The following is a 16,658-nucleotide window of genomic DNA, read 5'->3' as shown; positions in this document are numbered from 1 at the left end:
AGCTTTGGAAGGATGTGATAAGGGATCTCAGATTTCTACTGAGGCTGACCAGGGAGCTTCCCCACTCATCAGATTGTACTCTAATTTGTAACAGTCTCCTCCTTCTGTTGTACATTATGTCCATGGCAGTGGACCACCAGAGTGGCATCCATTTTCTGGTGGGTACCGTCATGGCTCTGTTTGGGATAGCATGATCCATGCAGTCGTGTAAGTGCTAATTAAGTGCAGTTGTGTATGATTCAGCGGTTGTAACTTTATTGTCCATCTGCACGGGTGTCATGACGTTTACTACTGCTGTCATAAGAAGCCTGAAGTTGGCTTTGTAGAAATATTGTACTCTGTTTTCCATAAAGGGTGTGGTGCTGGGATGTGGATAACAAGGGTGATTAGTGTACATTTGGATCTGACCAACGAGGAGATAACTCCAGGTGTGGAACACCAGTCACACATGTTGGTAATGTCCAGGTCTAGGATATTCTTGGCCCTGGTGGTGGTGTGGATAGGTTGATCCAGCTGATTGGAGGTTATGAATCCCAGAAAGCGTTGGCCTAATGTGTCGGTACATGAGTAGGTATCCCAGTTAATGGTGGGGTAGTGTCAGTGTCACATCAGTAGTTTCTGTTTGAACCCTACTTTCCAGTACACCAAGAAGTGAGGACTGTTAACCATGGGATATGGTGTGGAATCTGTAGCAAGCTGCAATTTGTATAGCAGTTATGGCCACAGTTAGTTGCACTTGGATTACCTCTGATGCATTGTGCTAAGCAACCAGCCTGGAGGTGTGTATATCCTTGGGAAATATGGACACACTTTCGCCGTGGATGTTCCCGTCCTAGTTACATGACTAAAAGGTGTGGTCTGAGTAATAGCCTGTTAGTGCAGGGGTGTCTCAGGAGCCTAGAAGCAGGTCCAAGTCACTGCAGAGATATCAAAGTGGTCCATTACAAGGAGTGCCTCGGGTGAGTCCATTTGAGATGAAGATGTCAAGCAGTGAGTAGCATTAAACTCAGGTTTTGTTTGCCTGTTCCTGTTATGGTGGTGAATATGTTATTTGAACCGTGCCTAAAACAGGCACTATAGGAGCAGCAAGAGCCTTAGATGTTATCTGTAATCCCAGGGCCGACAAGTGCAGGCCATCTGTGCCAAAGCATCATGTTCTGTCGACCATGTCATTCAAAGCAGACAGATACTGGATACCTTTGGAATGACACCAGAAGCATAGCCAACTGTTGAAGTGAATAATTCAGTCCTTCTACTGCGTTATCAGTCTGGACGAATGCTGAATGCTTCTCAGGGCTAGGGCGATACATGCCTGGGCTATAAGATTGGAGAGCTATTCCATGTCTCTGTACATGTAGTCCAGGAAGTTACATCTCAGGGCATTCACACTAACATGGAGAATGACACAGTCATATTGTACCTGTTGTGGAGTGACCTGAGTGCATAGGTTATGTTGCTGATCCGATCCTGTTACCTGACAGCCAGCTGAAAGTGACTATCACCTTGTGTAGCCTACTGAGTAGGACATCAGTGTGACCGCCTATAGAGTCACCTATGACTAGTGTATTGGGTACATTATATTGCCCTATTGGCTGTAGTTTATGGGCACACTGAGTCTGTGGGCTATAAGTAATTGGTGTTGTGTTGGGTGATGGGGGCTGCCTGCGTTTCTGCTTTGGAGTTCTCTGTTGCCTAGTCAGAGTAGTATTGAGAGGCTCCACAAATGTTGTAGTCTTAGTATTTGTGGCCTGTGGTGGTGGAGATCTAGTGAGACTATGTGATGAGTGTGGTGTGGTGCAAACATTTAACATCCCCACGTGATTGTCAGGTTCAATCTGGGTTGGAGAGAGCTTTACCTCCAGCATGGCTACATATGTGCATCTCACACAGGTTGTAGTGTTGTATGTTAGGAGGGGGGGTATTGACTGTGTACACGAGACAATTTCTATATTGCCTCATGATGCCCATATTCATCATATAGACAGGCGATAACACTGGGAATTGACACTTGGACATGCCTGAATATTTAACTATTTACCACTAGATATGTGAGGAAAGTGTGTACAACAGCTGTTTTACTCTAAGCAAATAGGAATGAAAGTACAAACAGTGTTTACATGTAGGAAATGAGAAGGATTGAGTGCTATAGTAATTAGTAACTCATGAAGTGCTTACATGTTCTGAACAAGTGCTGAGCATGAATAAGCAATACAGATAGGGTGTCAGATAACATAAACACACTGCCCCCCCAACAGGTACACAATCACATATCCATGAAGACTACAGAGCCCCTGTAACCATAACTATGATGGTACAAGGTGCACTCAGGCTGCATGTGACCTGTCCACATCCCTGGTTGTATCATACACATATGGCAAAACAGTTTGCTCTACACATACACATCATGTAAAACATAGCTTCATGTCAGTCTGTGAAACCACTGAATGGTGCACACCAACAGTTATCACAGCCCACAAAGTAGAGACACCACTCATAATGGGTGGCACTGCACTATTACCCTGCTGAGTCTGGTCTGAAAGTCCATGAACCTTAATCAACATATATGATGTTAGCAGTACAGATGTAGATGGCAGTACGGATGATGTCACACTGCATATCATACCTGTGACAGGTCATAGGACATCATCACCTATACTGTGTTCCACCTACACTCAGTATACTAGATGTAACTTTGTATGTCACAGGAGTGTTCTACCAGTGGACTGTTGACAGACCCAACACTACAAAAGGTATCTGAGTGATATGTGCATATCAGACCAGTGGCAGCTACAGTAAAAAGGGTTAATTCGTTGTACTCCCCCTCATTGTAGCCCATACCACACAGACAAATGGGAGGCATCTGCGTATGTAAGTATGTGAATGGCTATGACCTAGGAGCAATAGCTGACTCAGTGTTGTGGACAAAATACAGAATGGGCTTTGTGGGTGAGGTGTGTGACATATGTGCACAATCTGACAGCTGCATATTGCATTGTCACCACTAGGTTAATACCCCTGTACCCATGAACTACTACCTAGGCAGCGGTCAACATAATGGACACTGTGTGTAAGGGATGGTGCTCTGCAGTTTACCTCCCTGAGCTGGTGATGTCACCAAGCCTATTAGGTAGTCATAAGAGGCATCCCTAGTCATGACAGGGTGCCATCCATGAACATGGAGATCATTCTACAGCCATACTCATCACTCAAGTGGCCAATATCAGATCACATATCATCTTTAAGGGGTATTGCCCATGTTTGGAAGGGTGACACCCACCTTCACAATCCTCATCTCCACTATGAAGCATGATGCCTACCCTGCATAAAGACATGTCCAACACTGTGATGTTGGACATGCTACACGCACATATCCTGATCTGAAATACATACGTCATAGACATCCACCTTCCTAGTACAAGGATCGCCACATGCTGGACAGATCCTTGTGCCATACACATTACATACTCCTGCCATACTATGCAACCCTATCCAGCAAAGCTGCACATTTCACCTCTGTCAGACATGGTGTGATGACCTCATGGTAGATGTATCATTAACCATCTGGATCAGTTATGTGGCACTGCTTCACCTGGCACCGGAAACATGGCTGTTGGCTACAGCTAGAAAACCTTACATCCTATGCTCATACATGGCTCAGGGCATACAGACTACTACATGACCTTGGCCGTACATGCTATAGTTGATAACCATCCCTGCAAATACCATCCAGCTAGCCATTGTCCCATGTGTATCACATGTGCAACACAGGCGATATGTGGCAGGATGTTGAACTGCTGCACAGTGCTGTGTAGATGTATATGGCAAAACACATGCATGTAAAGGCTTCCGTGTGCATGTCTGCATTGTCACAGATCATGTCCATTAAGGCAGCATACGTGATGATATGTGACATATACACAGCATCAAGGTCAACAGCATTAATGTGGATTCATCCAGGCATGTGCTGATAGGTAAGAACACCAGTACAGGCAAACAGACATGCCCACATCAAGACAGCATCCACATGGAGTATGAGCAATGTAATCAGGTGACACACATATATGGTGATAATATCCAATCCCCATTGGATGTCACATGTGTGTGACACAAACATGTCAGTGGTGTCAGTGTCATGAAGATTTGCAAAGACAACTGTTAATATGTACTAAATATAATACACATGTATGTGCAGCTGTATATCTTTGCATCTCTGAGATACTGCGACTTGTCTCCATTATTATGTCTTCCAGATATGCCTCAAGCAAGGCTCCCAGTGTATACCCGCTTGGAGGATGAGGCCCTTATACCTTACCTCCAAGATAACTATGATGTCTTGTTTAGCCATGTGCCACAGCATGCACAGCAGCATGATGACCTGTGACAGGAACTTCGTAGGAGGGTTAATGATGTGGGTGGCCATAACCGCACATACCAGCAGGTGCGCAGACACTGCACGGACCTGATCAGATGTGCAAAACAGTGTGCAAATGCAATCACCAGGGAACAAGATGCAATAGGTGGTGGGCCACCAACCCAGCTCCCACTCACATGTACCAAGGAGCTACTGGTCAACCTGGGGACACCATCAGAACAGCATCCACAAACCCTAGCTGCCATAATGGAGGTGGGTGTCTCTCAACCACTGATCCTGGAGTTGCCTGGTAAGTCACTACTGCACATATAACTATTATATCCCATTTAGTTGCATGTGTCACTGTACAATATGCAATGTAACATCATATGCAAGGCATGTATACATACATGCCACATACTATAGCATGCTACTCTGTGTATGCATACATGTGCATACTCCATAGTATATCCTATTGTACTGGCAAATGTGTTAACATGCACATTGCACCCTGTAGCAGTCATACAGTCGTGGATAATGATCATACTGCTGTGTCACCCCTATATAGGTACCTCTGGCATTCCGCAGAGACAGCAGGCCATTGCAGGTGAGACAGTTATAAGTATCAGGCATGTTAATGCACAGATCTATTTGCCATGTGGCCAGTTAACACATGTACACATAATGTATGGTCCGGTCACAATATACAGGTCGCATCTTTAATCCATCACACTGGCTACCCATGTGCAATACTTGCAAACTAAGTGAAACACTGACATGAAACCACAGAAACTGTCATTGCTAGATGTGTAGAGAGCTGTGCATACAATGGTGGAGGTGTTGTTCAATGTAGGAATATGTACTATACATCAGAACTACACATGTGGAGTACACAAACAGTACTACACAGTGAGCTGGAGTATAGGCAGCCCACAGGATTCACCATTATGGAATATGCCCCTGCAATGAGTGCACACATTGTGATGTGCCATCTGACATGTCCATGACATGTAGTGGTCTGGCTGCAACATTGTCTCACTATCCCATAAAACATACCCTACCTACCAAACATACAACCCTTTGTCTGCATAACCCTGTGGACAGTGGAGTATCTGACATCTATGGGTGTATGTCATATGGGACAACACAGACATGTGAGATAGATGGCCATCACAACCATTTGGCCAACACATGTTCACACATGGCCATGGAGGATGGCCAGAGACATATAGCAACACACAGTAGATGTGATGTGTTTGTGTGTACACCCTGTTGTACATTGGCTACACATGGTCCAGCTATAGCCTTTGTTGAATGGTTATATTGCAGATGTGGAACACTGGACATCCTACAAGCCTGTGCACAGCTTGTGGAGGCATCACTTAATTCGACCACATAAGATGTGTTGAACATCATAACTGTGTCAAAGCATGACAGTAGTCACCTGTACAGCATCCACGTACATACACAGACAACCACATCAGGCCACAGATACAGTACATTTCCCTTGCTGCTGTTGGACATCACTGTCAGCCATGCAACTCATGTGTGTGGTACACAAATGTCATGTGGGACATGGTGTGGACATGGTTGTCAGGCAGCTAAGATATGTTAGCAGATGTGCATGAGTGTCATCCGTATGTTCTTTGGTGACCTGCCACACATTACACATCATGGTTCAGTGTGTATACACCTCAGTGATGTGGGTCACAATCCACAGTATATATGTATTGTGTATGCACACAGTCATGGCTTTGTACTATGTGTGTAATCCACACTGTATAGCAAAAGAGATGCCTCATGATTCCATGCAATGGCACTGTGTCTGTACTTTGCACTGTATAGCAATATAGACACCTCATAATACCCTTCAATGGTCATGCACATCTGCTAAAAGTGCATTTTATCTGTAGGGCATACAGACAACACTGCAATGTGACACCATTACACCACTGTACATGTGACAGGACACCATTGTGTCAAACATGTATGCATGTCAATGCACACATCAGCAGATTACATGTCATACTACATGTTAATGTCAAGGTCATATGCCTCACATCAGCCATGTGCACTGTTAACCTGTGCTGGTCCACATGGTGTAACACAGGGATGCATGCTTACTATCATGATTGTGTGAAAATGCATGGCTTCTGCTATGACACATACTTGCTGTTGTGTGCAAGCCAGGGATGTAGGATAACTACCACTATTATTGTCTGAACTGCATGCCGTCTGCTGTATCACATGCATGTTGCATGCCTTCTGTCAAATCACATGCATGGTGTGTGTGTGTGTGTGTGTGTGTGTGTGTGTGTGTGTGTGTGTGTGTGTGTGTCTGTATTGTAATGTAGAGTCTTTGTTTGACTTCACAGGTGATGTAGGTGCATTACCCTCCTGCGTTCCATCTGATGTTAGTGTCCCCACAGACTCTAGGAGTGATGATGAACATATGCTTGAGGCACAGGCAGGGTTGTCAGGGGCTGAATTTGTGCCATTGGTTGCCATTCCACCTATATCCCCCTCATCCCCGCACACAGTTCTCATGCCAACACATACTCCATCACCAGTGGCTATAGAGGAAGGACAGTTAGCGTGTGGTAGCTTGGAACAGGAACGTGTGGTGGCTATGGAAGGTGTGTATTAACACCATGGTGTCAGTCAAATGACTGGAGATGTGCCACACAGGCATTTGGCCAGTGCTGCTCATAGGATGACCTCTGGCTGACATGCCCCTGCAGGACAGAGCACAGCAGCTGCTGTCACCAGATGCATGTTTCAGACTGTAATGGTGGCACAGGTACATGCTGAATGGCAGAAAAGAGAAGGGCAGAGGCTTCAGAGGGCTGCTATCCGTTCTTTAAACAACAACATCCAGGCATTGGCAAATGCTCAACAGCAGATTGTTGATGTTTTGGACAGATGATTGGGTGACATGGTTGGAATCCTTGACAGTGGCATAACAATCCACGAGCATGAGCTGTCTGTGCTGGAACATCTGGTAGGAGTGAGGTGTAGGGCACATGGACATAGGCCAGTTATATCACCTGTTGCAGGTCTATGTGAATCAGCTACCTCACATGCCCGCTCCCATAGTGGTGGTAGCAGCAGCAGTGCAGCAGGTGCTGCTCTGTCCACAGCAGGCCATGTGGACATGGCCCTGAATGGTCCCAGCAGGGACACGGTTCCACTGGACATGTGTCATCGGAACAGTACCCAATCTGTACCTCTGCCTGGTAGTACCCATGCAACCCCTGGCAGGCACAGGTCACGTGGCCATGGCCGGACACCGTGAGCTGTAAATCCTGGTTTGTACAATCTGGAGCTGTCAATAATATCCCTGTGTAGGCCAGACACATGGCAGAACTGTGTGCAAACATACATGCACACACCAGAAACATCTGTAGGGCACCGCAACACTCACATGCATAACAACCATACATGGCCAATTAGATCACAGGACCTAACCCACACACATGATGTCATCCACTGGTGCAGCCTAGGCCCCTGGCAAACATTATCACCCTGTGCATATGATGATGCCTGTGCCACATCCTTGTCATCCACACCATCGGTTCAGGGACATGCTGATATGGTCTGATGCACAGGGTGAACAGAATAGGGAGATAAGTGCAGATTACAATTGTTGTGTACTGTTGACACGCAGCAGACATACCATGTAGTACAGGTTTAAAATGCATTGTTTTCTTATGTGTCTTGGTAACAACAGTAACAGTATGTTGGTAATTATGTCCTGCTTCCCTCCTTCAGGTCTAATTGCATGTGCCGTTGAGTACCAGAGTTTGCAGTTTCCCATGTGTAAATGTGGACTACTCACAGGCATGTATGGCAATACCAGCATGCTCTACACAGCTTCAACCTCTCTGATATAAAGGCTGACATTCCAAAGATGTCTACACATCTTCTGATCCAGGAGCATGTGAGCTGTGTACTAAGCTACAGTGGCTAGAGACATGACATCCATACCGGGTGACATCACAGGTACAGTTACATGGGGCGGGGAGTTTACATAGCAGTCTAGCTGATGACAAGGGTAGAGGCCAGTTGATAGCTTGAGGCCTCACTGTGTAGCAGTAATACACATTCACATTACAGGATGAGAACACACACACACACACACACACACACACACACACACACACACACACACACACACACACACACACACACACACACACACACACACACACACACACACACACACACACACACACACGTATTCGCACACATGTATACAGACACAGTAACATGCCCACACTCACAGGGTCAACGAAACTGTAACTCACAAACACACTTGATAGTGTTGAGGTGAGGACCCCTGCCTATGTGGTAATCACCATTACAGTACTGTGCACCCACATGATGCGACACAGAGAATGAAAATGTACAGGTAGTCTGTAATGCCTAAGATCGACAGCATCAACAGGGTAGTAGATTGCATCCCCTGGAGGGGTTAGGAGTCCTATCTGTTCACTATGGTAACATACTTCCTCACTCCATGGACTAGACAGCCATACATACATACATACACACACACACACACACACACACACACACACACACACACACACACACACACACACACACACACACTGTGGAGTCCACAATTGAATGCACCTATGTCATGCACATACAGATAGTTCACATGTTTGTGATACACACCCCACCCCTGCCTATGTCTTGCTTTCTACACTGTAGTATGTACAGATCTCTACAACAGTGTACACAGGTGTGTAACAATTGGGATGTATTCCCCACCATATGTGGCATATATGGACACACAAGCAAACACACATGGCAGTACTGTAAATCAAACCCCTGCTATCTTATGATATGTATTACAGACATGCAGCAGTAATGACCGCATTACAATGTGTACCGATGCTACCTTTGGCAATTGTGCTGATATATGCACACGGGAGGTCTTAAGTGTTACAGATGTCAAGTGATTTACAGTCGGTGACACCCTGATCGGTGTGTAGTTGTATGTCTTTCCCTTCAATTAACAGAAACATAGCTTAGTGTTTGCACATGTTATGGTAGGACGGCTTGTGACACACCTGTGAGCTGTCTTCAGCAAACATCCATCTGAAAAGTTGGCCCACCACTTTATGTCCACACATCCATCCATACCTGATGTACATCTTACTGTACTGTCAGTATTTCACCATATACAGTTGGCAATGATGGGGCTGCATTGCAACTGCATGTTGTAGTAAGACACAGATCACCTGTAAACATCAGCTACTGCACACGCATGGTAGCTGAACACACACCACTACATGTACATGTGTGTAGGTCCTACATTCCTGTCATTTAGCCACGTTTGTAGGCATTGCAATTGGTGGACATGTGTGATGACATGCATGACATATGGACTGTTGTATGATATGATAGTTGTCATGGGTAACCAGTACAGAGGGAATGTTAACTCAGTCAACATTGCTATCACACCTTATGTACTGTTAGCATTCCACAGCCATGGACCTACCTTCCATGTGCATGTGTGTAATTGCTGTAGCCACCTGTCTGCATGAAGGACAGCAACAGCTATGCTATGTACATATGTGTTGTGTGTGGGGCATGTACATATCCATGGCAGGTACATGTATGTCATATCCAAACATGAGTGTGTTTACTGGTGTACAGCAACAGTCATCTGTTACAGCTGTATATGACCCAGGGCCCCTGTTATGTGTACAGCCGACCTGGTTATGAACAGTGGTATCATTGCATTGCATAACACATGATGCAACTGTGTCAGTACATGATTAGTCTGCACAGTTGCTGTACAGCTAGGTACAGCCCACTGGTCATGGGTCACATGGTGTTGTACTAATATATGTTCTGCCACATGTATGGATGTGTGTTGCTGGTCCAAGGACATGGTGATGTCTAAGGGCTACATCCTAGAATGCGGCTTTTGACACTGTGATCTACACCTCACACATCTGTGATGGCTTTTGAGGGTGTACTAGTCAGTACATGTGAGTGGCCTTCATGTACATGGGGACACCACCACCTGGAGCGGTCCGTAACGGTGTTATGGCCCACATGTCTGTATCCGAGGTATATGGTGGTAGTGCTATTGTGCACAACTGAGCCTTCAGCCAGGTGTTCCTCACTGCACAGATGTCAGTATTCCTCATTGTTGGATCTAGATTGGCAGCTGTGATTACGAGTGCTACACATCTAGCACTGTTTAGCATAGACATACAATGCAGTTGTCTTCTAGGTGTCAGGGTGTTAACCTGGTCTCAGGACATTCATCTATGAATGGCACTATATGGGCGAAGTAGCCACTCCTGGCAGGACATCACCACAGGTGGTATTAGTGTGCCAGATTTAGATTGGTACATCTAAGGTGACGGACAGCAGCAGATGTTGTGTAGAAGACCGGTGTCAGATATAAGTAGTGCAGCGTTCATGCTAACAATGACAACTATCAACACACTATGCCCTTCCATGTTTAGAATCAGAGTGTATACAAAACAGCCCTTTGCTACTGTGTGAGCATGCCCAGTATGACGTTGTGTAGATGGACACATAGTGCATTCCAAATGGACGTGTGCTACTAAGTGTGTGAGCATGCCCAGTGACACCTTGTGTCGGTTATGTGCCTCTATGTGTAACCCTGAATAGCGATAGTGGTCGTCCAGGCAACAGATGGCCATACCCCACTTCAGGATGGATTCCTATATTAAACACACTGGTTCACAGGTATGTACATCGTAACTGCCAGCGTCCATGTCGATGTCCACATTCCTAGAAGGTCATATTGACAGTCTTGAAAGGTGTAGTATCTGTGGCTCGTATCTATGTAGTGTTGTTATAGTAGTCCATAGATAGGTAGTTGTCCTGATCACACCACTGGTGTGTGCTTGTCTCCATCTGCCTGGGGACAGTAATATGCTTTTAGACTGCTCACACTCCATACAATCCCTATCGGCGTCTTTTCCATTGCTGATGATGTCACCCACCTAGAAGTATGCCTCTGGGAGTACTGTGCCCCAGTAATCTTGATAACGCGTTCTGTAACTGCATAATGCTGTAGTGTGATAAGATAGTTAGGTCTGTGTTCTAATCCCAGCCATGCCAGTTGTGTGTGTGTTTCTGTCTGCCTGTGGACAGAATAATGCTTTCAGACTGCTCACACTCCATACAATCCCCATCGGCATCTTTTCCATTGCTGATGATGTCACCACGTAGAAGTATGCCTCTGGGAGTGCTGTGTTCCAGTAAACTCAGTAGCACATTCTGTAACTGTGCAATGTTGTAGTGTAATAAAGTAGTTAGGTCTGTGTTCTAATTCCACCCATGCCAACTGTCTGTGTGCGCTTCCATCTGCCTGGGGACAGAATAATGCTTTTAGACTGCACACACTCCATATAATCCCTATTGGCGTCTTTTCCAATGCTGATGATGTCACCCACCTAGAAGTATGCCTCTGGGAGTGCTGTGTCCCAAATAATCTCAGAAGCACGTTCTGTAACTGCGTAATGCTATAGTGTGATAAAGTAGGTAGGTCTGTGTTCTAAGCCCACCCATGCCAACTGTCTGTGTGTGCTTCCATCTGCCTGGGGACAGAATAATGCTTTTAGACTGCTCACACTCTGTACAATCCCTATCGGCATATTTTTCATTGCTGATGATGTCACCCATCTAGAAGTATGCCTCTGGGAGTACTGTGTCCCAGTAATCATGGTAGTGCATTCTGTAACTGCGTAACGCTATAGTGTAAAAGAATAAACAGGTAGGTGTTCTATTCCAAAGCATGACAGATGTGTGTGTTTGGCAGTCATATCCTATGTGTTGGTATCTGTGAGCAGCTAGCTCCAGGATGTGTTGAGTGTGTTTTGTTGTTTTCCTATATAGTGTCTATAAATGTCACAATCGCCCAAGAGACTGGGTTGGCAAGACATACACATACATTAGCCAATAGGTCTGATGAGTAAATGTCAGCAGCCCTAATCTTATCCTTAATACAGTCTGACCTGTGTGACACAATGAAACACACTTGCCTTGATAGTAACACCAGTACATAATGCAGGAGGCGCATGTGGTTTCCTTTTCATTCTTGTCTAATGCTTTGGTGTCACGTGGTCCGTTGTTATGATATATATTCTATATCTACGTATGTGTGTGTATATGTATATGTGTGTGTGTATATATATATATATATATATATATATATATATATATATATATATATATATATATATATATATATATATATATATATATATATATATATATATATATATATGTGGACATTAGCACACATAAATCTACATGATGGAATACATGTCCTATACTGCTGAATGCCTGTGCTGGATGATCTGTACGTGATCGCCTCAGATGTATGTATATCTGCCATGGCTTAGTGGTAAAGCACATCGTCTGTGATGTGCAGGGTCCTGGGTTTAAGATGTGTAGAGACCGGTTATATTGTTGCTGGGAAGAACAAGGGACATCGAATACGGTGATAGTAAGGTGGTTTTAATCAGTTGTGTGTGGATCTGTGCGACAGTAAGCAGGGTTTTTTATTTTGGAGGCTCAGTATGGGTCATGTAACTATGCATTAGAAGACAATACTATGCAAACAAGGTGGAAAATAGTGAATCCCGTTTATCCCCAGGGTGTGATGCAGATCCCAAGAGTGTATGAGTATAGATAGCCGGGTGCAGGACTTGAATATAGGTGAAAGCATGGGGGGGCTGTCAGGCATACTGTACGTACATTGGAGCCCTGTGTCTCGGGATAGCTCCTGCCTTAGCACGCCTAAGCTAGGGGTGTGTCTATACCTGCCTAGTGCAACAGCAGTAGTAGAGTAGTCAAGGTGAACAAGCTGTGCAAACAGGTGATAATTAGCACAATCAGCAGATTACAGGCCCATCCCGGCCCAGAGCACTACGATAAAGTGAGCAAGCACCATACACACGGGTTTTTTCCACACTCTACACCACTGGTGTATACAGGCGGGGAAATTTTACAAAACAATCCAACGAAATGAGAAGGGCTGCAGCAGGCATCATTGACCAACATGTGCAGGAGGCTGAGGGTGGTGAGGATGTGAATGCTGCCAAACAACCTTCAGTGAGGAGACAGAGAAGACTGTACAGTCCCAGGGTAACCTACCAGGGGCTACATGAGCTGGAGATAGTGGAGCGCTATGGGGGGGGGGGGGGCAGAGACCTCCTACAGCAGATTGTTGAGCTGTGCCAGCCACACCTGACACATCGAACAGGCCGAGGGAAACCCATCCCAGTGGATACCAAAGTATGTGTAGGTCTAGGTATACTAGCCACAGGTACCTCCCAAAGCACAACTGGGGATATCATCTGCATCCAGAATATTCCACCAATTCCTAGATGCCATGTCACCACATGCCAGTGAGCACGTACATTTCCTCAACACACATGAGGTGTTAACCAGCAATATGCGTCTCTTCCACCAAATGGCAGACTACCCTTCGGTAGTAGGTGCTATAGCCTGCACGCACGTACACATCAAAGCACCACCTGGTGAGTGGGTAGGGCCTACATTAACCGCAGGGGCATCCCATCCATCAACTGCCAGGTCATATGCGATGCCCAGGGCATTATACTGAATGTGTGTGCTGGCTGCCCTGGAAGCTATGACGATTCTGATATATGGCATCTGACGCAGCTGTACCGCAATTTTGCCACTTAGTGGGGGATGCTGGGTACCCAGTGGAGCCATGGCTGATGACACCCATCAGAAATGCACACACACCTGAACAACTACACCATATTGAGGCTCACGCACAGGCAAGACATATAATTGAGCATGTGTTTGGGATGCTCAGGTCACGGTTCCGGTGTCTGGACACATCCAGTGGAGCCTTGCAGTATTCACCAGCTGCATGCACCCATATTGTTATGGTATGTGCTATGCTACACAATATGATCCTGTGGAAACAGTTGCAGCAGGAACAGCGTGGTGCCGGGCCGCACAGCCCCCCACCAATGCCAAGGCCTGTACAGGCACAGAGTGATTCGGAGGAGGAACTATCTGAGCCGGACCCAGTAGGCAGAAGGAGGCGTGCCCAGTATGACCTGGCCTTGGCAAAGAGGCAACGCATAGCATATGCACTGACACAGTAGGTACCCAGGGAATGACACCCTCTCTGGCTCACACAGACAGTAAAAGGGATGCCAAACATGACACTACCTGTGCTCAGCCATGTATAGGAAGTGCACTGTGTGCATCCAACATAGGCAGCCCTCCAGCACCATCCTCAGGTCTGGCACACCCTCAAGGTAAGTCAATCAACCTACCAATTGGTAGTTGTATTAGAATGTGTTTTTACCTGTAGCTATGGTATGGATGTGAGCATGCAAGGAAATTTGGTGGCCGAATGTTAGGGCAGCAGACAGTACATGTCCATAGTGGCACCATGACATCTGTAGCACATACTGGGGTCACAGTAGTAGCCAGTAGTACACAGGGTGTTCTAACCCACTGCAGGTTATGGGCTGAGCATACAGCCCACACAAGTCTCAACCAGATGGACAGGTGTAGACCAACACAGACAAATGCTGTACAATGGCCTCTGAATATGCCCAATGGATGACCCCCCCCTCCCACAGACACACACAGACAGACTACAACAGGCCAGGCAGTTGGATGTAGGTTGTGAAGGCTAGGACGTCTGAAACTAATATGTTGGTAATTAAAGCTAGGATCTGGAGTACACTGATATGCCTCTAGCCAGCACATTAGGTAGGTCCACACACTGAAATGGAGTACCTGACATACCAGTACAGTAGTAGCAAAAGTGTAGAACTGTCAGCTGTCTGCCAACGTACACATGTAACAGTCATGTGCACCCCCCCCGGTGCTGTGTAGGAATGTGGCTATAGTTGGATGTCCCCTCACACTGTGCAGAAATGTAGCAACAGTCAATGCCACATGACCGATGGATACCCTGCAGACACAGCATGCCACCTGTCAGTGTACAACGCAGGGGTCAGCACCACAGTACTGACTACTGGACATGTAACACATGCGATCCAGTTGACCATACTGGGCATGCTCAAACACATGAAGGTATGATGGTAATGTCAGTCAACAACATGCGTAACTGTCATACTGGGCATGCTCACACACTTAAACACAAGATGGCCAGGTCTGTAAACACCAGTGGTCCAGACATATTTGCCGGTACATTGCTATACTGTTGGATGACTGTGCTGTATGGTATGTGTGTGGTACTGTTTATTGTCTGTATATTTGCCATGGTGTATTGGTAATTCAGATTAGCTGTGTGCACAGGGTGTTGCTACCAACACTTGCAAAGGACGATTCTTTGTTTGCTGCCAGAACAAGGCCATTGGATACGGAGTGAGTAAGGCACATTGCAGCAGTTGGAAGCAGTTGTGCATGGGTCTGCACAGTGTTAAGCACTGCTGACCTCTGGTTACAGCTTCTTATACTTGTTTAGACTCCACATTTCTTTAACAGTGCAATACTCGCATGCTGGTAGCCAAACATGCTTACACCCGCTCACTCCCTCAGTTGCACATGCACCGACATTGGTGCTTGCATTTGTCACTCACGCTGGGTGGGCGCGATCCCTTGTGATGCCTATTACATCGGACTATATCATTACAGTATCAGTGACAGCATGGCATTCGACTGTACGAAATCAGCGGCCTGTCCAGTGAGTTAATTATATTATATGTGTGTTCCTCATACAATCTGCTCCCATCTAGCTGATACATGGGAACCAATACTCTGCAATGCAGACAAGTAAATGTGTTTTGGGAACCACATCTGTCTGCCAGGTCATGCTGCTGCATACCTATTGTAGGTTTTCCACCTTTTAAACTGGCCGATGTGAGACTTTAGGATTAACACCTGTCCAATTTGAGTGGGACAGTCCCTCATTAGGCGTATGTGTCATGCAAGAATAATCTAGGCATAGCAAATGTCCTGATTACAGGACAATATTATATTCTACGTTTCTCTAATAGTCGCATGTAACAGTTATTGTATAAATGACACTTCTATATGTTATGTGAAGTAGCATAAGCAACTTGACTGCTGCTAGACTAAGCTTTGATTTGTGCTAATACGTATATTTCTGCACTATGCATGGCTGCAGGTATGTTCTGACCTGGTACGTCTGACATTTCTATGGAGCAGGTCCCACTTTGGCCATTTGGAAAGGTGGCAGCCCTATAGGACCTATATGTAGAGATGTCAGATTTGGCAAGGCAACACATACCCACAGCCAGTAGAAAACTGACTACTTCACCGG

This window comes from Protopterus annectens, chromosome 8.part0, assembly GCF_019279795.1.
Source record: "Protopterus annectens isolate FY-2018-M chromosome 8.part0, PAN1.0, whole genome shotgun sequence".
Lineage (NCBI taxonomy): Eukaryota > Metazoa > Chordata > Ceratodontiformes > Protopteridae > Protopterus > Protopterus annectens.
Note: the sequence above shows the minus strand (reverse complement) of the source record.